The following is a 22,170-nucleotide window of genomic DNA, read 5'->3' on the forward strand; positions in this document are numbered from 1 at the left end:
ATACTGGTATTACTAGAGTATTAACTTAGGTTAGGTTGTGTTAAATTTTTTTCAGTATGGCTATCTTTCCATTTCAAAGCACTGGCTGGCTACACTTCTAAAATACTATCGCAAAAAAAAAAATAAAATAAAATAAAAATAAAATACTATCACATCACTGGCTACAAGCAGAGAATTCAGGACAGAGGTCAGTGTCGCCACAGGCTGAGCATCCCGGAGGAGGTCCGGGCGGGAACGTGCTCTGTAAGCAGCTAGTCAGCTAACAAGCTTCCTGTGAGTAAGGCTTTCCCCCTCTGCCCGGTCTCAGGAATGCCCTCTCATTCCTTTCAGAGGAGCTAATGGCTTTAAAATTCTAGCCCCAGATCCAGAGTCTGATGAGCTTCATCCAGGGTCTTAACAGTCTGGACAGACCTGTCTTCCCAGATTTCTGAGAAAGAGGTGAATACTGACCTACACTCAAGGTTCTGGACTAAAATCGCAGGATTAGGATAAACAAAAAAAAAAAAAAAACCCCTTCTATATAATCTAATAAAATCAACATTTTACAGACAGAAAATTGAAGCCTGGATGGGGAAAAAAGAAACAGTACAAAAATGAAACGGCAGTTTGTTTCTAGTGGTGACCATGAGGCAGTCTTTTAATGCAGGCTGTGCCTTCTTCCATCAGCTGCTTGTACGCTGGCCCAAGGGGCAGATGCTGTATATCAATCTACAGTGAGCACACAGCTGCAACCCATCTCTAGGCGGGGATGCCATCAAGCACCAAAAACCACGGGAATTTAAGGTGCTCATCATTTAGGCTGGAAAAGAGGTGGCTAAGCTTCTTGACCTAAGGTTTATTTGTTCTGATCACCTGCCGTGAACCAGGGACACTCAAAGACGAATGTTAGGAGGGCAGGTCTGGGACAGGGCAAAGCGACCTGCATGCTGAGGACTCCGGTGGCAGAGACTGACAGGAGCCACTCAGGCAAGTGGCTGACTCCGGCAAGCGCCGTTCCTCAAAGCCCACTGCGGCCCAGCCAGCCCCCTCACCAGCTCTGCCAAGGCCCATCCACCACACACTCCCACCAGCATCTCGGCGTCTACTGAGTGGCCTTTCTGTCCCTTTCCAGTTCCAGCCGAAAGAACAAACAGCAACTCTAGTGGAAGGCAGAGCTCACGGAGGACAGGGCAGCCGTCGTGATGTGAATAACCGTCATAATCCTGACAGAGTAAACTATATTCATGAAATTAAAGGGCCAAAACAAACCAGGCAGCTTCTCTTGGTATCTATTAGGATGTTCACGATTTTACTGCATTAATATAAATTGCTGAAAGTTTCCTGTTGTTTAGTTGCTAAGTTGTGTCCCGCTCCTTTGAGACCCCATGGACTACAGCCCACCAGGCTCCTCTGTCCATGGGATTCTAGAAATCAAACCTACAAATTACAGAAAAAAACCAGAATGAAATAAAATGTCTTTTAGTCCCAGATTTGAATTCAAACAATGATTCAGGAGGTATAAAAGTTATCGGATGAATAGGCAGACGACAAAGGAAAGAGTGGTAAAATATTAATTGCAGAATCTAGTTGGGGTATATATGGGGGTTAACTGTAAAATTCTTTCAGCTTTGCTGTGTGAGATTTTTTTTACAATAAGATGCTAGCTTAAAAGTATTTTTATAACCTTCACTTGGGTGCTAACATCCACCAAAACTCATGGACTCCTACATCTCAATTAAATAGTACAAGCTCTTGAAATATAAAATAAAAGAAGCACCAAAAAGCAACTGGGGAAATGTAGACGACTCTGCACACAATGTTGAGAGGTTGACTTTGTCAAAAAATCCATCTGGATCCATTTGGTGGATTTTACATAAAAAAATGGTTTTTTAAAATTTCTGATTAGATGAATATTGTCTAACTTATGGTGGGGAGGAATTCCTAAGCCCAAGGGAACAGAAGTCACAAGGGGAAAAAAAAAAAGCATAGACAAAAATCTTTTCATTTTCAGCTAAATAAAATGTAAAGTTTCTATATCTCAAAAAATCATAAGCAAAATAAAAAATCAAAGAAGCTGGGGAAAATATTTGCCACAAATGTCACATACACATAAAAGACTAAATATATTACAGAACAATGCAAACGCAATATAGAACAATCACACCCCAGTAGAAAAGTTGGTAGTGGGTGTGAACAGAACATTTACAAAAGTAAACAATGGACTCATCAGCACATAAAGAAGGTAAACTTTACTGACAGCCAATAAAAATGCCACATGCCTGACGGAGTATTCATCAAATAGCTGTTGAATAAATCAACCAAAAATAATGTAATGTTTTTGCCTAAAGATTTAAAAATACATAAAACTGTGCATAACTTGATACAGTTTTTTCCAGAAAACAAACAGGCAAAGGATAACAAGAATCTTTAGGAGTTCAGCTCTTGTGACTTAAGTTTATTGCAAGCAATCTCTCCTAAGGAAATCACTGAAAATTTGTCCAAGACACATGTACAGGTTAACTATTGTCACAGCAAAGTAACTTCAAAAAACAAAAAAGCAACCTACTAAATGGGAGAAAATATTCGCAAATGATATGGACTGATAAGGGATTAATATTCAAAACATATAAACAGCTCATACAACTCAACATCAAAAAGACAACTTGATTTAAAAAATGGGTAGAAGACCTGAATATACATTTTTCCCAAAGAAAACTTAGATGGCCAACAGGTACATAAAAGATGTTTAGCATCACTAATTACTAGAGAAAAGGAAATCAAAACAACAATGAGATATAACTTCACATCTGTCAGAACAGCTATCATCAAAAAGTCTACAAATAGCAAATTTTGGGAAGGATGTGGAGAAAAGGGAAGCCTTGTACACAGCTGGGAATGCAAACTGGTGCAACTACTATGGAAAACAGTATGGCGGTATCTCAGAAAAACTAAGAACAGAACGACCACAGGGTCTAGCAATTGCACTCTTGGGTATATATCCAAAACAATAAAAAATAAGAAACCGATTCAAGAAGATAGAGGTACTCCAATATTCACAGAGGACTATACACAAAAGCTGGAGAAGGCGATGGCACCCTATTCCAGTACTCTTGCCTGGAAAATCCCATGGGCGGAGGAGCCTGGTGGGCTGCAGTTCATGGGGTCGCTAAGAGTCGGACACAACTGAGCGACTTCACTTTCACTTTTCACTTTCATGCATTGGAGAAGGAAATGGCAACCCACTCCAGTGTTCTTGCCTGGAAAATCCCAGGGACAGGGGAGCCTGGTGGGCTGTCGTCTATGGGGTCGCACAGAGCTGGACACGACTGAAGCGACTTAGCAGCAGCATACACAAAATCCAAGATATGAAAGCAACCCAAGTGTCTATCAGCAGATGAATGGATAAAGAAGATGTTTGAGGTATGTGTGTGTGTGTGTGCATACACACCCACCCACCCACACACCCACACACCCACCCATATATACACATACATATATTCAATGGAATATTACTCAGTCATAAAAAAGAATGGAATTCTACCATTTGCAATAGCATGGAGGAACCTAGAGTGTTATGCTTAGTGAGATAAGTTAGAGCAAGACAAACACTGTATATAATCATTTATATGTGGAATCTAAAACTATAAAATAAACTATAAAATATGTATAGCAAAAGAGAAACAGACTTATGGATACAGAAAACAAACCAGCGAGTACTGGTGAGGAGAGTGACGTGGGGGAGGGGCGGTATAGGATTAAGAGACACAAACTACCTTCCATAAAACAGAAGTAACAAGGATGCATTATACAGCACAGGGTGCTACAAAATATCGCCATTATTTTGTGGTAACTGTAAGAGAAGTATAATCTATACACATTTTGAATTACTATGTTGTACACCTGAAACCAATAAAATATTGTTAACTATATTATTATAAATCAATTATTAGAAAAAAACTTTTCAGGAAGATTCTAGTCAAGATATAATTAAAAGTTTTATACTTAGAAAAGGATAATGATTGTAACGTTAAGATGGCTTTTAAAAAAATGGAAGCAAACTGAACTCCCAAATTAGAAAACAATGCACCATTAAAAACGTTTTTAAAGCATTTTAAAGCACATGGAGAAGATGTGCATTTAATGCGGGATATAAAAATGCCTGTACAGAGCGATGCTGCTCTTGCAACCGTGTGTGTGTGCGCGCACATACATGTGCATGTTCTGGAAAATACTGCAAGGAAATAAAAATTTGCAAATATTAACAGAACTTTGGGTAATGGAGTCAGAAGAAAATTTGTATTTCTTCTCTATTTTATTCTACAACTTAAAAGAAGTTTCAGGAAAAACTTCTAAATACTGTACAAACAATTTAAAAGACTGATCTACTACTTTAGAAACAAGTCTTCACACAAGTCAAGACCACCACTGACTTTAGGCTGTTGCTGCTAACCCACATTTCAAGGTCCAACACCATAGAAACCACCTCCGTGCTCGCTCGGCTCTTACACCTCCGCCTGTTCCGTCCATGTGACTGTCACACGTCCAAATGTCGCCTTGTCTTCCCCTCCAACCTGTTTTTCCTCTCGGATTTCATTCTGTGGTGAACGCTACCACTTAATAACCTAAGCCACTAACCTTACTTCACCTTTTCCCTTTTTTTACCTTGCAAATCTCTCTGGAATCCATTGCCCTTGGTGTCCTCATCATTACTTCCCTGAACAACCAGAGGAGCTTTCTTTCCATCTGGTCTCCTTGCCTCTTGCCCAACCCATCCCCCCTGCCCCAACACACACTCTCACACACACTCACACACACACTCCCTTCAGGACAGCCCCATGATCTGTCTTCAGTGCACACATCTGGCCTCATGACCCTCCTGGATGGACACCTTCAGGCTAACACAGCACAGCAGGATAGATCCCTGTATCAACAGCTCTTCCTGCTTCATCTCTTGTTGTTCCTTTCCCCTCACCTTCCACTGTACCTACTGCTCTGAGCCTCTCTTCTTCCTCTCTTCCTCTGCACCCACTCTTCCTCCTGCCTGAAGCCCTCACCACAATGCCTGCCTCCCTGGTCCAGCTCACTCCTTAAAGGCTGTCCTTTAAGGATCAATTCGGATGCCACTCCATCAGGAAGACTCACGGATGGCGGCTGAGTGTGTCAAGGTGCCGCACATATGCTATTTTTATGCAGCCACAGCACTAAACCATACATTGTGAAGCTGTTTTTGTAGCTAGACTGTACGCAGCTAGCAAAGTAGGTCCTCAGAGCTTGTAGAAGGAATTAATAAATGTTTCCACCACCTAAAACAGAATTCCCTAGTTTCATCTTGAAAGAGGGCCCAACCAAAGATTTCATAACTTCCCTCAGCCACTTGTTTACTTTATCATCTTGGCAATCGAGATAGTCTTTCTTATCTATTAATCAACAAAGAAGTGTATTTATCATACACCTTATGTCCTGACAACTCTGGTTTTATTTGAATCTATCTATTCTTGCCGAAGTCCTCATGTAAGTGTTACAAATGTCCCTACACAGGACAGCCATCAAAGTATCACAATTTACTGAAAGAAAGCAGTGTGCTACAAAGATAAATCAAACTGTTACTACTTAAAGACCGTTAGCAAGAAATCCCTTAGCCTTTTGGAGACTAAAACCTCCAGTTACTCTTTATCTTTTGCTAGAAGAGTATATAACTTTCTGTCACTTGCATATCAGAGCTCTCCACAACTACCCCAAATCTTTTTTCAAATGTGACTCAGGTTGCACACAAGAATGAGTTTGACTAATACAAGCCTTATTTTCTCACCCTTTTATGTCATACTCCTTTTAATACACTCCCGAATCATGTCTATTTTTTTCCACGTCAGCCTTACAGTACTGACAAATTTAGCTGACGGGCAAGAAGGGCTACATCTTTCTCGTGGGGTTTTGTGTGTACTCAGCTAAACTACCTTATATACACCCCAGTAAACTCCTTCTGCTAATGTAGAATCACTTCTCCAATTTGTTACAACTATTATTATTTATACTTCTGGGGTTCAGATATTGGCAGTCCTACCTGGCTTGGTAACACACACAATGGAAATCAAAAAGGAAAGCAAAGAGGTTTCATTACGTGTCAGGAAAACTCTCCTCAACTGTTGAACATTGAATCCTCAAGTCTCTACTGGAATTCACAACGTACTTGACAAATATCCAAGGTTAAACATGTAGGGATTCTGGAATATCTGTCGGAGGTTCTGATATTAATGATTCTCTTTGTCTATTTAATATCAGTCACATATTCTCTACTCTTCCTCCTTTCCTCGGACTTTGCACCTCCACCTAGCGACCACTTCTTTTCAACTTAGATGCCGCGTACTTTAAGTCTCAGTGTTTGCTGGGAATGGCGGTGTCACAGTGAGGTCTCACTCTTGGTGGAGTCCTTAATCTGGGGCCCACAGACGAGCGCTGCTGTGGCCGCAATGGTCTGGAGAATGTGGGCAAACGTTTGCGTGTGAGTGTGCTAAGAGGACTCATGGCTTCCGTCACAATCTCAAAGGGGCCCAATACACCCTGGAAAGGCTAAGAACTCCATCTCTAAGGCATTCAGACACAAAGCAGTAAACGGAATTAACAGTGCCAGCATGACCAAGTCAACTTTTTTCTCATCCATCTCCAAGAAGAATGAGAAACTCTCTAATGATTATATACTAAATGACCGCTCCTTGAGGGTGTGATCTGGTGGATCCAACATATATGAGATTATACTGAGGCCAAAATCTAACTAACACTTCAAATATCAATTACTTCAAACACCTCAGTTTCTACTTTTATCCAAGTTCAGCCTATTTTCTTTGTCCACTTTTGATACCTTTAGCTGATTTGATAATGCTGCTTTAAAACCAAAACACCATGAATCAAGTTTCTCTGTACATAAATATGTTACTAGTCAAAAATTTATGCCTTAACAGCAATTATATTATTTTTGCTGAAATATACTATTACCTTCCATACCTGTGTTTTAAATAAATTACCCCCAAATCACTTAATACAACTATGTCAAAGTAAAAACTGCCTCCATGTCAACAAGCTGCAAAAATCTATTCTATGCAAATAAATCCCAACTCTTCATTTTCATTGTTGTCTATAGGTTATGCTGTCTTTTATACTATGACTGCACCCAGTGTATTTTTTACAGGTCAATATAAACTGTAGTGTAAATGTGCCAAGAAAAAAATGCTGTTTAAAATGTGTCCTTGGATGAAATGCCCTTTAGAAATCGAGAAGCAAAACCCCGCAAAAATCAGAAACTGCTGCCATCAGTACTCACCACTGAACGGCCACACAAGGGATCCCCAGGAACAGGCTGGACTTGTCTGGATGTAAGGGACTGAATTCCATTAGGAGAGCAGGCAAGTAGAAACAGCAAGTGGCAACACTGCCTTCCTCCAGCTCATCGCATTTGCAGACACACAGATTTTGGAATCCTCCAGGACTAACAGTGAAAACCACACTAGGTTGTTTTCTCCAATTCCTAGGAAATGAGTCAGGAGGTCAAACAACTTCTCCACTCGGGAGAGACAACAATTTCTGAAGCTGCACTCACTGTTTCCAGTAACTGGACTCCTTCTCTTTCCCTAGATAAAAGGACTGTCAGTCAGCTGTGGAGAGCCCACCGGGTTCTGAATGAGACACATCACAGATACTGCCGGAAGGGTTAGTATCCTTCATGGGGTAGTTTCCCCTTGCGAGTAGTCAGGAAGACAAAAACCCAGTTAGGAGTGACACGTGGATGAAGTTTCTTCAGTTAAAAAGAGTTGGCAAAACTTTTTCTTTGTTGAAACCATATAGTCATTTCCTTCACACAAGAAGATGGAGTGATAGTTAAAATAAATACAGATGGGCAGTAACTGCAGTAACTGGGCTTTTTAAACTTTTAAAAGCGCCTTACAAATGGCTTCCGTCAGTAAAATAGCCTTTCTTCCTCAAAGGGACTAGTATATTCAAAAGAGTCAATGATTATTCAATATTCAATTAATCCATGTTCTGAAAACCTTTCACAGGCTTCTATGAGTTCTGCAGTCCCATCCACTAAATTATACAAAGCAGAAGTATTTAGGAGCTTGCTAGCAGTCCTCTGAATCCATGACTCAAAAGAGGATGAGCCCTGGGTTAGCAACAATCTTCAGAATCTACCACCTACTCACCACACATAACATTTCTTGTAGTTAGCGACCTTCTTCACAGGAGATCAATCAGCTGCTAGCAACGAATCCGTAATTCCAAGGACTCCTACAGTGTAGGCAAGTCTTAATACATGGACGTGTGTCGCTACACACAGGCACATAGATCTTCCGTGACAGCGCGTCAGGAGGAGACTGGAAGTACTTTTGCTTTCTGTATCGAGAGTACTTTCTTTCCTTTTAAAGAGGAGGTTTCGTTTTGATCTTGAGACATTCTCTCTGATAAAACCACCAACTGAAAACCTGCCATTATAAACGAGGGATTTCACAACATTCATTCCAAAAAAACCGTGGCTATTCATTTCTGGAAGTGACTCACTGCGGAAGAATCGCTGGCAGTGGAGGGAGCGTTAATTTTTAGAAGACAGCCCGCCCTCTGAGAAGTGAGCAGAAACCTCAGCGCCGGCGGCAGCCACGTGCCTTGCGGACCCCCCATCACAGCTTCCTGAATCACCACCACCAAGATGACGCGCGATGACCAATTTCCTCTTGTAACTCCCTCAGTACACAAAAATCCTTCGGTCTGTACGCCCTGAATATTCCCCTGCTCTGGCAGAAAGGTTCAAAGAAATCTGAGCGGATGCACCAGCACTTCTCCACCTGTCAACGTTCAGCTGCCGGCGAGTAACCAGCATATGGATACTCACTTCCTGTGAGTATTTCTAAAAGAGCTTATGATATTTCCTTTGGAGGAGAAAAAAAAAAAAAAAGGCGGGGAGGAAAGCACTACGGGGAGGAGAAGTAACTCCAACAAGCCTGCGGAGCTAAGAGCAGGCAACGTGATCGCTGTTTACCAGCCACGCCTAATTTTAATTTGGTTTCTCAACCCCTGTGTAATTAAGACAGCCAAGAGAAAACAGCATCAGGAGAAGGGGAAAAAAAGACATTTCACAAATGCTTAGACCTTCCGTGCGCGTGACTAGAAAAGTAATTTTAAGATTCGAGTGAACCAATCTGAAGCTGTTTAGGGCATTAACCCTTCAAGGAAAAAAGAGTTATTTTTTTTGTTTGTCCCTAGATTTCAAATATGGAAATTATCTTCCCCACCCTGGGCGCTGAGCACACTAAAGACACAGCCTCCGGGTGCCATCCCCACGGTCTGCAAGAGGAGAGAACGTTTTCAGATTTGTGATGGGAGCAGAAAAACACCTATCTAACACCCTGTCACATTAATACTGACCACGTGATTTTTGCACCAAAGCACCCCTCGAAAACCAACCATGAAGGGCTAAAATATGACCTTTTGTATTTCTCTTGTCTTTTAACCAAACCTGATCACTTCAGAGAAGAGTTTCTTGACAACTGGACAAACTAAGAAAAACTGCTTTTATCCCATCTTAAATGTCAGAGCTCGTTTTCTGACCGGACGAGTAGACATTTTGCTAACAGATGAGCTTTAAAAAGAAAAAAGCCTGCCCTTTATTTTCAGGCTGTTAATGTGCTTCTATTTGGGTACGAATGGTGGGGCAAAGGAGTGGAGGAGCTCATGAAGGCAGGAGGAGAAAGCACAAGCTTCCACTGTAATGGGACTGAAGAAGGAAAAAAACAGATCCAATGTGTTCACATATCTGTTATACAGCACCACTAAGCCCTCAATTTCTAATGCAGTGACACTGAAATTTCTACTCCAGCTTCTGTATTTCTCATTTTTTGAACACTCAAGCTAAACACAAAGAATATATGTGCAAAATTTAATAAAACTATCTGTGTGTTATATTCTTGAAGGAAATTTTCATGAATGTGAATGTTTTTATGCTTTTACCAAAACTGATGTTTTAAGAGCATGGAAACCATTTGCATGGTGTGAATATAACCTTCAAATTGAGGGTGAGTAAAAACAAACAAACAGCATCGATAAACAACCTTAAGGATTTCATTAAAAACCAACTATACTACTGAACAGTCATCTCTCTGCCCTCACTCCCAAGACCTCATCATGAATTTGCCCGCTGTCAAAAGGCCCTCTCTGTATGATGTCTAAAGAAGAGGAACCCTACATGGAGGGCAGTTTTAAATTTCTACAATTTAAAAAATCTTATTGATACTGAGCTTCATGAATGATTAGAGGCCAGACAACTGCCCGAATGATAGATCAGCTAATTTCCCCTCCCACTGTGTCACGCACACACATGCTCGAGGTTCTCAAGGCTTCTGAGCAGTGTGTTCCTGTTTCAGACCGTGCTTTATACGAGAGTTTCTCTGAAGTCCTGGGTGACCCATGCAGAGGTTTCAAAGAGAGAAAGGAAAAGCAGAGCGAAACAGAATAAAGATCACAAAAAATGCATGCTGGGGGGACACCAGGGAGAATATGAACTGAACAGGTGTGGCTGGTAATGAAAAGGTACTGCCCCCTGGGAACTCCTTTGAATGGGGGAGGCGGAGGGGACTATTTCTAAGGTGGGCACTTAAAATGTGATTAAGCTATAGAGACTGTCCGGGTCCTGTTCTGATTCACTGTGCTGTAGACATCCCACAAGCCCAAGTTGAAAGAATCAGTGTTTGCTCTCTAGACCTCTGGGCCCATTATCACCAGCCCCCACCTCCCCAAACAAAACAAAACCGTGTCACAAATCTTCATGGTTAACGTTTACTCAGTGCTTCCTCTTAAACAATGGCAAGGGGTGCACTTTAGTGATCCTTTTACAGAAAGGAGGGAGTGTGGCCCCACACAGGAAGGGCACTTGACCCAACATGGGAGGTTGAGGCCTGGCATTCGAGTTTCACCTCTTCCCTGGGTGACACTTCTCTCTGGTCCAGGTCACCCAACCCTCTTTCAGCCAGTTTACTCATCTGTGGTTGACAGCAGCCTGCCCCCAGGGCTGGTTTAGGCACCACCACGGGCCTACACAGAGCTGTTCATTCGATCCTCGCAGCAACCCTGCAAGTTCAGTTCTCTGGTTATTCTCCTCCTATAGATGCGGATGCAGCTACCCCGGTGGCTCCCAGCAAATGCAAGAGACTCAGGTTCAGTCCTAGGTTGGGAGGATCTCCTGGAGGAGGAAATGGCAACCCACTCCAGTATTCTTGCCTGGGAATCCCGATGGACAGAGGAGCCTGGCAGCCTACAGTCCAGAGGGTCACAGAAGAGTTAAGACACGACTGAATGGCTGACCACGCCTCCACAAATAAGCACACTGAGCCCCGGGATGTTTAAGGGCTTGCCTAGGGTCACCCAATCAGCAGGCAGTGGAGCCAGGGTTCAGAGCCAGGGAGCTGCACCTTGACCACTCTGCTCCGAGCTTTCCAGAGGCCGCCCTTTGTGCCAGGCTGCCGTGTGTGTTAAGTAAAACTGCCTTGGAGACTACTACTTGAGGCAGATTTTCACTCACACCACATGCAAATACATTCTCTGCAGAATTTAAAGAAAACTAGTGACAACTAAGTATCAGTAACTTTAACACATTAGCTTGCTCTCTGAGAATAGCTTTGTGTAATCTGCAAACTACTGATACTGAGTTTTGGAGGCAGAAGGGATCTAGAGACCTGGTTTTCAATCAGTGGTGGAGTGAAGCTCCCAGCCCAGAGGGAAGGCTTGCCCTCCATCACAAGGCCGCACCGCTGGCCCATGGCCACCCGGAATTGGGGAACGCTTCTTGGGAGTGTTGACCTGTCAGGCATCCACTCACTCTTGGGACGCATGCATGTGTAATATCATTCCTCAGAAATGTATCAGTTAAACATTTTCTTCTCACTACAAGCTCCTCAGGCTTTAATAAGAGAGGAGAAAGATGAAGGAAAAAAAATCTTTTTCCAGGTCAGGGAAACAGAAAGCCACTATTAAAGTTCTCCTATAGTGAACCTAGGGCTTCCCTGGCAGCTCAGCTGTAGAGAATATGCCTGCAATGCAGGACATCCCAGTTCAATTCCTGGGTGGGTGGGTTTACCTGGTGGCTCCTGGGTTTACCTGGATTCTTACCTGGTAAAGAATCCACCCGCAGTATAGGAGACATGGGTTTGATGCCGGGGTTGGGAGGATCCCCTGGAGGAAGGCATTGCAACCCACTCCAGTACTGTTGCCTAGAGAATCCTCATGGACAGAGGAGCCTGGCATGCTACAGTCCATGGGGTCACAAAGGGTCGGACACGACTGAGCGACTAAGCACAGCACACAGTGAACCTAACTGAAGGTCTACCCAGTTCCTTCTCTCCTCTGTAAATCTGCTGATGTGCAGACGATGTTAAACAAACTATCGGTCCCACGTGCTTATGGAACATGGAAACCAGAGGAACTGGGAGCTGGGGACCTCCTGGTCTTCATCTATGCTTCAAAGAAAAAGTAACTTCCTTTTTAGGGATTCAAACATTTTGTGTTATTTATTCTGTAAAATTTGGTCTTATTATTCTCTTTTGGAAATTTTTTTTAATGGTTCCATGTCATATTGGGGCACACCAAAATACCCAGAAATGCCTCATCCTAAAACAAAGACATTTGTTGACAAGTTAAGAAGAGGAAGACATAAGACCATGTTCTAGTTTTATTTCCACTTAAGACAGCAAAGATTCTGGGAAATTTATGTATGTTAACTTTATAAATGAGCCTTTTCCCCCTGAAGATTTGGCGTGAAATGTTACTTCCTGAACTGTTATCATAAAATAAAATGTTATTTACTCCCGTCATAACCATTCACACACTTCCTGTCATAAAAACTTGAACTTGGCTGGAATGTTAAATAAAGCATGCAAAAAACTACAGGTAGGAAGCAACTGTATAAATACCTATTATCAGTTCATCTTCCAATTTAAGAAAAGAAGCATCTCTTCTCAGAAAAACTAGTATTACGCTTTATCATCTTGGGTGACTAAATCCCACTTACGGCCCACAGAAGGAACTTAAAGGGTAAAAAGCCTGCTCTCTTTACCGAGTTCAGTCAGTAGTTTTCTGGCGGCTTTAGGATGCCTCCCAGGGACGCTGTGTGTGTACCAGGCTGCCATGTTCTTGAGGGGTTCATGGCCCAGAATCAGAATCGAGAAGAGTCAAAACACACACAGGGTAGGTGTACACATTGTTAAAGGCACGTGCGTGTTCTTCTTCAACGCCTGCATGTTTCTAAAAGAAAACAAGCTTCTAAATCCTCGGCTTCCGTGTGTCTAGTGGGAAAAGCAGAGCCACTGTACACATACAATGCTAGAAGACAGTGTGTATGAACAGATTTGTTTACAAAACAGGGCCCAGCAAAGTCTGTCTCTCAGCGCCACAGCAGGATCCATCCACCAAAACAAACAGGCAGACACGGAAGAGTCTACAGGACTAGCTCTTCTTTCTGATGAAGGCATGACAGCTGGTGAATTTTAATTGGGCAGTAAGTTACAAAGTGCCTTAGTCTTGAACTGGGAACATGTCACAAAATCCACTTTCACACACCTGCATGCATGCACACACGCACACGCAGAGGTGCACGTAAGTCTATGCAGCACAATGGTTCCAATGCTCCTGCAGCATGAGAGTCTCTAATTTATTTCTTCACACAGGCATCTTCTCCTACCTTCAATTCTACATGTTTCTATCTGGAAAGGGTGGCTGGTCCCTTTAAACTCAACAGGAAACAATAAAACCAAATGAATTCTATTTCTTTTAGCCTAATTAACTGTATAGCCATCTGACCAGGTTGGAAAGCTTGTACCCCCGACTCCCTTCTTCAGGGACCAATAGGTCGCCAAGTCTAGTAGGCACCTGTTCCCTGTTAACTACTGTTTCTGTCCTCTCCCTCCCACGCTTGCTTCTAATAAACATGCCGGACCCTTATCACTTTGTTCCAAGACAAGTGTGACAACCTTTTCGACTGGTTTACTTGCCAACGAGCAGCTCTGTGGCAGTGAAACACAGAAAAGAGTAGGAAGACTGGCTTCTGGGTTTGACTCTGCTAGATGCAAACCACGTGGTCCTGAGAATGTTATGCAGTCTCCTTGGGACTCGGTGTTCTCATTAACAGCAAGAAATAAATGTCAATCAAATTATATGCTCTGATGTGGGACATACACAGTCCCCAAATATGATCTTCTGAAACTCAGTTTCCTCAAGGAAATGCACACCTTCAAAACTTTCAGTGACTTTGCTGCAGTTTATCTTCTTCAGCCTGAACTGAATGTGAAAGTCTCATAAAATGAACGGCACTGCACAAATGCAATAGTGACTCTAACAGGGGTCATTTCTTGAGGTGCGTGCACTATGCATTATCCAGGAATTTTATATACGTGGGCGCTAATCCCCATGACCACTCCGCAAGGTGGTTTTATGACTACATTATACACCAAGAATCTGAAGTTCTGTGGATAACTTGCCCAAGGTTATAAAATCCATTATGTGTCAGAAATGGCATAGAAAATCTGCCCGTGGTTAATTATAAAGCCCACTAAATCATACTGAGTGCTTTAAATGTACCGTAAGACGTGAGGGGGGTGTCTCTAACTACTTGAATGATCATTCTCTGAGTCCCTGTAGATTCCAGGCTGCATAAGAAAGCATCAATCATCCGAATATAAAGAACACTGATGGCACGTCCCTGGTGGTCCAGTGGTTGGGATTCTGAGCTTCCAATGCAGGGGGCGTGGGTTCAATCCCCAGTCAGTGTACTAGGATCCTACATACTGTCCAATGTGGTCAAAAATAAATAAAAAAACTAAAATTAATTTAAAAAAAGACAAAATGATAACTTAGTATTTAGTCCTCATTAACATCAGCATCCATTAAGCTCACTTTCTTGATGGGTCAGTTCAGTTCAGCCACTCAGGCGTGTCTGACTCTTTGCAACCTCATGAATCGCAGCACGCCAGGCCTCCCTGTCCTTCACCAACTCCCGGAGTTTACTCAAGCTCATGTCCATTGAGTCGGTGATGCCATCCAGCCATCTCACATTCTCTGTCTGACTGGTCAGTACCACAGAATAAAAGTGCAAATACAATGAAGTTCACTTGTAACATGAAACTATCCAGTTTCAACCAAAGCTGATAAAAGTGACCCAGGGAAACCTGTGAGTCACACACAGTCACCGAGAAATAAGGATCAAAGGGAGCTTCAACAATTAACAACCGAGGAAGCAAAAGTCAACAGAGATGACTGCATGAGGGGTAGGCTCTTCAAGATAATGGTTTGTGTATCAAAAGATTAAGAGAGGTCCTTTTGGAAATTAACGCTTATCAACAAAAATCACCCTCTTTATGGTTCTGCCACAGAAGTGACCAATCTTTGGTCTAAGAAAGAGCATCCTGCTGCATCACAGCCCAAATGTCTGTTATATAATGTAAAACAAACCAAGATTCAACTTTAAAACATTTTTTCAGGACTTTGTTTCACTAAAATCTTTCAAAAACTTTTTACTGTTTAGTTAATTCTCTAAAAGTAACAGTTTTCTCGTAGCAATTATCTTCAGGTGATAAGACTTCTTGAAATGGTAGTAACAGAAAAAAGGAAAAATAAAAGGATTACTGATATGCAAATAGTAGTGAACAAAAGATTACTAATTCTCCAGCCCACAAGTGGAAAGTAATGTCTTAGGTTTCCTCTCTCATTTCAAGATTCTCAGGCTTACCTGGCCCAAAACACCCATAAAGAAGATTCGCTCGTCAGCTCCATGCCCTGGTCCCACCACTGTGTCTATGGTGGCCTAGATATGACATTCATACGGCATTAGCTAGCCTTTAAGCAGGTCTGTCCAGGCAAACCTGGACTATATCTAGTACCCATGAGCTCTGTGTAAATCCTAACTTTACAAGATTCACTCCATCTATTCTATGGTGGGTCAGTCACTACGTTGGGTCTGACTCTCGTGACCCCACACTGTAGCCCACCAGGCTCCTCTGTTCATGGGACTTCCCAGGCAAGAACACTAGAGTGGGTTGCCATTTCCTCCTTCAGGAAGTTCAGTTCAGTTCAGTCGCTCAGTCCTGTCCGACTCTTTGCGACCCCATGAACCACAGCATGCCAGGACTCGCTGTCCATCACCAACTCCTGGAGTCTATCCAAACCTATATCCATCAAGTCGGTGATGCCATCCAGCCATCTCATCCTCGTCGTCCCCTTATCCTCCTGCCCCCGATCCCTCCCAGCATCAGGGTCTTTTCAAATGAGTCAGCTCTTCGCATGAGGTGGCCAAAGTATTGAAGTTGCAGCTTCAACATCAGTCCTTCCAATGAATACCCAGGACTGATCTCCTTTAGTATGGACTGGTTGGATTTCCTCGAAGTTCAAGGGACTCTCAAGAGTCCTCTCCAGCACCACAGTTCAAAAGCATCAATTCTTCGGCACTCAGCTTTCTTCACAGTCCAACTCCCACATCCATACATGACCACTGGAAAAACCACAGCCTTGACTAGACGGACCTTTGTTGGCAAAGTAATGCCTCTGTTTTTTAATATGCTGGTCTAGGCTGGTCATAACTTTCCTTCCAAGGAGTAAGCGTCTTTTAATTTCATGGCTGCAATCACCATCAGCAGAAATCGTGGAACCCAAAAAAATAAAGTCAGCTACTGTTTCCCTATCTATTTGCCATGAAATGATGGGACTGGATGCAATGATCTTAGTTTTCTGAATGTTGAGCTTTAAGCCAACTTTTTTGCTCTCCTCTTTCATTTTCATCAAGAGGCTCTTTAATTCTTCATTTTCTGCCATAAGGATGGTGTCATCTGCATATCTGAGGTTACTGATATTTCTCCTGGCAATCTTGATTCCAGCTTGTGCTTCTTCCAGCCCAGCGTTTCTCAGGATGTACTCTGCCTATATACAGCCTTTCCAAAGAAATAGAGGAAAACAACAGAATGGGAAAGACTAGAGATCTCGTCAAGAAAATTAAAGATACCAAGGGAACATTTCATGCAAAGATGGGCTCGATCAAGGACAGAAATGGTATGGACCTAACAGAAGCAGAAGATATTAAAAAGAGGTGGCAAGAATACACGGAAGAACTATACAAAAAGATCTTCATGACCCAGATAACCATGATGGTGTGATCACTCATCTAGAGCCAGACATCCTGGAATGTGAAGTCAAGTGGGCCTTAGAAAGCATCACTATGAACAAAGCTAGTGGAGGTGATGGAATTCCAGTGGAGCTATTTCAAATCCTAAAAGATGATGCTGTACAAGTGCTGCACTCAATATGCCAGCAAATTTGGAAAACTCAGCAGTGGCCACAGGACTGGAAAAGGTCAGTTTTCATTCCAATCCCAAAGAAAGGCAATGCCAAGGAATGCTCAAACTACTGCACAATTGCACGCATCTCACACGCTAGTAATGTAATGCTCAAAATTCTCCAAGCCAGGCTTCAGCAATACATGAACCATGAACTTCCAGATGATCAAGCTGGTTTTCGAAAAGGCAGAGGAACCAGAGATCAAATTGCCAACATCTGCTGGATCATCGAAAAAGCAAGAGAGTTCCAGAAAAACATCTATTTCTGCTTTCTTGACTATGCCAAAGCCTTTGACTGGGTGGATCACAATAAACTGTGGAAAATTCTGAAAGAGATGGGAATACCAGACCACCTGACTTGCCTCTTGAGAAATCTGTATGCAGCTCAGGAAGCAACAGTCAGAACTGGACATGAACAACAGACTGGTTCCAAATAGGCAAAGGAGTACATCAAGGCTGTATATTGCCACCCTGCTCATTTTACTTCTATGCAGAGTACATCATGAGAAACGCTGGACTGGAAGAAACACAAGCTGGAATCAAGATTGCCAGGAGAAATATCAATAACCTTAGATATGCAGATGACACCATCCTTATGGCAGAAAGTGAAGAGGAACTAAAAAGCCTCTTGATGAAAGTGAAAGTGGAGAGTGAAAAAGTTGGCTTAAAGCTCAACATTCAGAAAACGAAGATCATGGCATTTGGTCCCATCACTTCTTGGGAAATAATAGATGGGGAAACAGTGGAAACAGTGTCAGACTTTATTTTTGGGGGCTCCAAAATCACTGCAGATGGTGACTGCAGCCATGAAATTAAAAGATGCCTACTCCTTGGAAGAAAAGTTATGACCAACCTAGATAGCATATTCAAAAGCAGAGACATTACTTTGTCAACAAAGGTCCATCTAGTCAAGGCTATGGTTTTTCCAGGAGTCATGTATGGATGTGAGAGTTGGACTGTGAAGAAGGCTGAGCATTGAAGAATTGATGCTTTTGACCTGTGGTGTTGGAGAAGACTCTTGAGAGTTCCTTGGACTGCAAGGAGATCCAACCAATCCATTCTGAAGGAGATCAGCCCTGGGATTTCTTTGGAAGGAATGATGCTAAAGCTGAAGCTCCAGTACTTTGGCCACCTCATACGAAGAGCTGACTCATTGGAAAAGACTCTGATGCTGGGAGGGTTTGGGGGCAGGAGGAGAAGGGGACGACAGAGGATGAGATGGCTGGATGGCATCACTGACTCGATGGACGTGAGTCTGAGTGAACTCTGGGAGTTGGTGATGGACAGGGAGGCCTGGCATGCTCTGATTCATGGGGTCGCAGAGTCGGACACGACTGAGCAACTGAACTGAACTGAATATACAGCCTTGACGTACTCCTTTTCCTATTTAGAACCAGTCCGTTGTTCCACATCCAGTTCTAACTGTTTTTTCCTGACCTTCATACAGGTTTCTCAAGAGGCAGGTCAGGTGGTCTGGTATTCCCATCTCTTTCAGGAAGTTACTATGAAGTTAATCCAGCTAACTGACTATTTCTACCTTTTTCTCCCTGAAGAGTTTATATTCTGGAAGAATTCTGCCTTATAATAATTCAATTAAAAAGGGCTTCAGACTTCCCTGGTGGTCCAGTGGCTAAGAATCCGCCCGCTAATGCAGAGGACACATGTTCAACCCCTGGTCCGCGAAGATTCCACATGCTGCGGGGCACCTAAGCCCACGAGCCACAACTATTGAGCTAGAGAGAAAGAGCCACTTACCACAACTACAGAAGCGCACGTGCAGCAACAAAGACCCGGCAGAACCAAAAATACAGAATTAATTAATTTTTTAAATTTAAAAGATATTTTAAAGAAAGGCCTCAATGGTATATCAAGATCCCTCCTGATATGTGTATATACACCTGTGTACAAAATTAAAAAGTTTTGGTTTCTACCAATATCCTTCAATCCAAGGTTCAGAGAAGAGCTGCTTTGAAAAGATTTAATGGGATTTGTAACATAAAACCTCAAAAGCATATTACTGACTTAACCAAGACAACACTGGAATACAAAATGTGGTTGCTGTGTTTTTTCTAGTGACTATCATGTCGACTTCCAAGAATTTAATAAAATACTGTTGTCTCCTGTGCCAGAGAAACCCAAGAAGGGACACCCTCGGGAGACTGAGTCTTACTGCGGTGAATTCAGAGGCATGTGGTAAGTGATGAGAACATTATTAGTGCACTTGTGGCCTTGCAAGATGCTGCTTTCTGTAGGGATCTTGGCTTGTTACTTGAGACAGTGGTTTTGTGATGCTCCGAAACAGCTCCTTCTCTCTGAAAAGCAAGAGGTGTAACTCTCCATAAGGAAAAACCCAGAGCCTGTGATCTAAACCTTCAAGATTCTTTTTCGTATACGTGCAGAGGCCATACAAGCTCAATAATGCACCGTGAGAAATTAATATGTTAAGTAAATACAAGAGGCTTTGTAGAATTCAGCAATCTGAAACGGGGGCACGAGGTGAACAGAAGTAGGATGGGAAGAACTGGTGGCAGTTCAGTGGTTTTGAACTTCTGACTGTGATCCCAAAAGATTTTTAACACTGCCCTAGTTTTCCAGAAAGGGTTTTGCAGCACTGACCCCAAAGGCAGCATAATGTCATTGTCATAGTGTATATTAATGAAGGCCATTGTTAATGATATGCTCTCTTTTAAGACTAAGCAGAAGCTGAATACGCAAGTGGATAATGCAGAGCCATGCTGCAGTTCCACTTAAGTCCTCAGAAGCAGTGAAGCCTGTACTTCAGAAGCTCGGGGTGGAATGCTTGTTTTGGAGAGCAGTCAACGGACAGCATTTGGTTTCCTCCATTTAACCAGGTCACCCAGGCATGGAATGCACAGCTCTGCCAGACAGAGCGTTGTGGATGCCTGAGAAACAACGGCCCTGTCCGGGCTACTGATGCAGAGAGAGGCCATGGTTTCCTTTTTCTCTGCTTTGAATGGCAGCCTTGACGTCACAACAGCTAGGAACCGCTGGAGGGACAAATAACAAGGCTCAGGCCAAGAGTGCCCTGCTCTGTTGCAGGACCATTTTCATCTCATTCTGGTATCTTCTGTGGCCGCAGAGAATCAACAAGAGCAGAGGTGAAGGGCTGGAGCTTAAAAACAGAGGCAGCCTCTGGGCTGATAAAACAGATCTTGGACCATACTAATCGTCACCTTTAAGACACCTGGATAAAGAACAGTTCTTGCATTAAGCTGATTTCTAACCAAATGGACTCCCCCAGGGAATGCCTGGGGTGATGCTGCTCAAGGCTCAGACCTCTGCAGTTTCCCTAAGGAGCTGAACTTCCTGTATTTCAAAATGAACCTTTTCAAAACAGGGCTGCCACAAACATTCTGAGAGAGGCAAGGAGGTCAGGAGAGCTGGCAGTTTTTGCAAGAGACTTATATTCTGGGATAAAAACATCCTTTAGGGATTTTATAATTTAAGTTCAAGCAATTAAACATGCGCATTTAGTACCCAACTGCAGGTGTCTGAACAAATGGATGAGAACTGTTCAGATGCTGGCAGGCTTAACTCACCATTATATAAAATGAGTTGTCTATGTAAGTCATCACAGCAGTTTGAAAAGCATTATCTTTCATGTTTCAATCTTACTTCAAAATTATACATTTTATTTAGCTACGTGTCAGATTATTTCTTTTCATTATAAAGGCGACGCTAACTATAGACCTATACTGGGCAGTTGGAAGGCAGGATCTGAAAGTATGTGTCTCTACTTTCATGGCACAGAGAACAGCTTTCTGTTGCCCCAAGTTTGCCCAAGTCCAGCCCTCTGCCTTAGGGCCAGTAGCAACGTTCACCAAACTCCAGCCCTAGCCTGCACCCACGGTGCTCGGGGTCCTTCGGGACAGCCGGAGCTGGAGAACCAGGGGCTGATCTCTGCGGTGCAGGTGTGCCACCACAGCACGCCGACACAGAGGGCCATGGAAGCATCTGCTCCTCTGATGTCTGTGCTTGTAGTTCAGCGGACTGAATGCCTAATGGCAACCCACTCGAGTATTCTTGCTGGAGAGTTCCATGGACAGAGGAGACTGGCGGGTACAGTCCACGGGGTCACAAGAGTCAAACATGACCGAGCACCTGAGCACTGAGTTACATGGCTCCTTTTACAAGCTTCTTTCCTTAATTTGATGAGCACTCCCAAAGCATAACTTCCCTGTGGTCGCTGTGTCCATCTCATTTCAAGAGAACGACCTGCTATGAAGATTTACTCACTTTCAAAGATAAAAGAGGGTAGCATTTTTATCCAAAACTCTCATTTAAGAACCCCCTTAGGGCAGAACACACCACTTTTGCTTGCAGGTTGCCCTGAACATCTCTGATTCTCTGCAGGTATCTGAGGCCTGTTTGGAATTTGGTCTTTGGATTCCAGTGATCTTACCTGGGTAGATAACAAACTCTATGCCTTGTTCCTGTTGTTTAAAAAAGAAAAACAAAACAAAACAAAACTCCAAGTATTTTCAGTGATTAAACAGCGGAAAATATACAGCAAAAATTACTTCTTGACTACATTTTCTTTCAAATGATGATTATGCTCAAGAGGTGAAACTTATTTTAGCCCTACCCTTGTTTTTATTTTATAAAAAGCTTTTTACAGTTTAAGAATTATAATTAAATTTCCTCTGAACTGATTTATTAAGTTTTCAAAAAGAGAATGATGGGATTTCTTAAACTATTAAGTTTCAAAAACGAAGACTACTTATTTTCATTCTAATATAAGAAAGAGATGAGAGACTGGGAGGGAAAATTTTTTCCATCTGTATTTTGATTAGAATTTTTTAATGTTCAAATTTCTGGT

The 22,170-nt window shown here is 42.6% G+C and overlaps 1 long non-coding RNA gene across 7 annotated transcripts in view; it reads right to left on the reverse strand.

The window, feature by feature from the left end:
• Positions 1-22,170, reverse strand: part of LOC106991099 (uncharacterized) — a 239,365-nt gene that overhangs the window by 43,204 nt on the left and 173,991 nt on the right. For 4 of the 7 annotated variants that reach the window (XR_009600443.1, XR_009600442.1, XR_009600439.1 and 1 more), the window contains one exon: positions 7,295-21,784. This is a non-coding gene — a long non-coding RNA (uncharacterized LOC106991099). The remainder of the gene's footprint in view (positions 1-7,294; positions 21,785-22,170) is intronic. The other 3 variants (XR_009600441.1, XR_009600440.1, XR_009600437.1) reach the window with 2 other exon arrangements.

This window comes from Ovis aries, chromosome 4, assembly GCF_016772045.2.
Source record: "Ovis aries strain OAR_USU_Benz2616 breed Rambouillet chromosome 4, ARS-UI_Ramb_v3.0, whole genome shotgun sequence".
In the NCBI taxonomy this organism is placed as follows: Eukaryota; Metazoa; Chordata; class Mammalia; order Artiodactyla; family Bovidae; genus Ovis; species Ovis aries.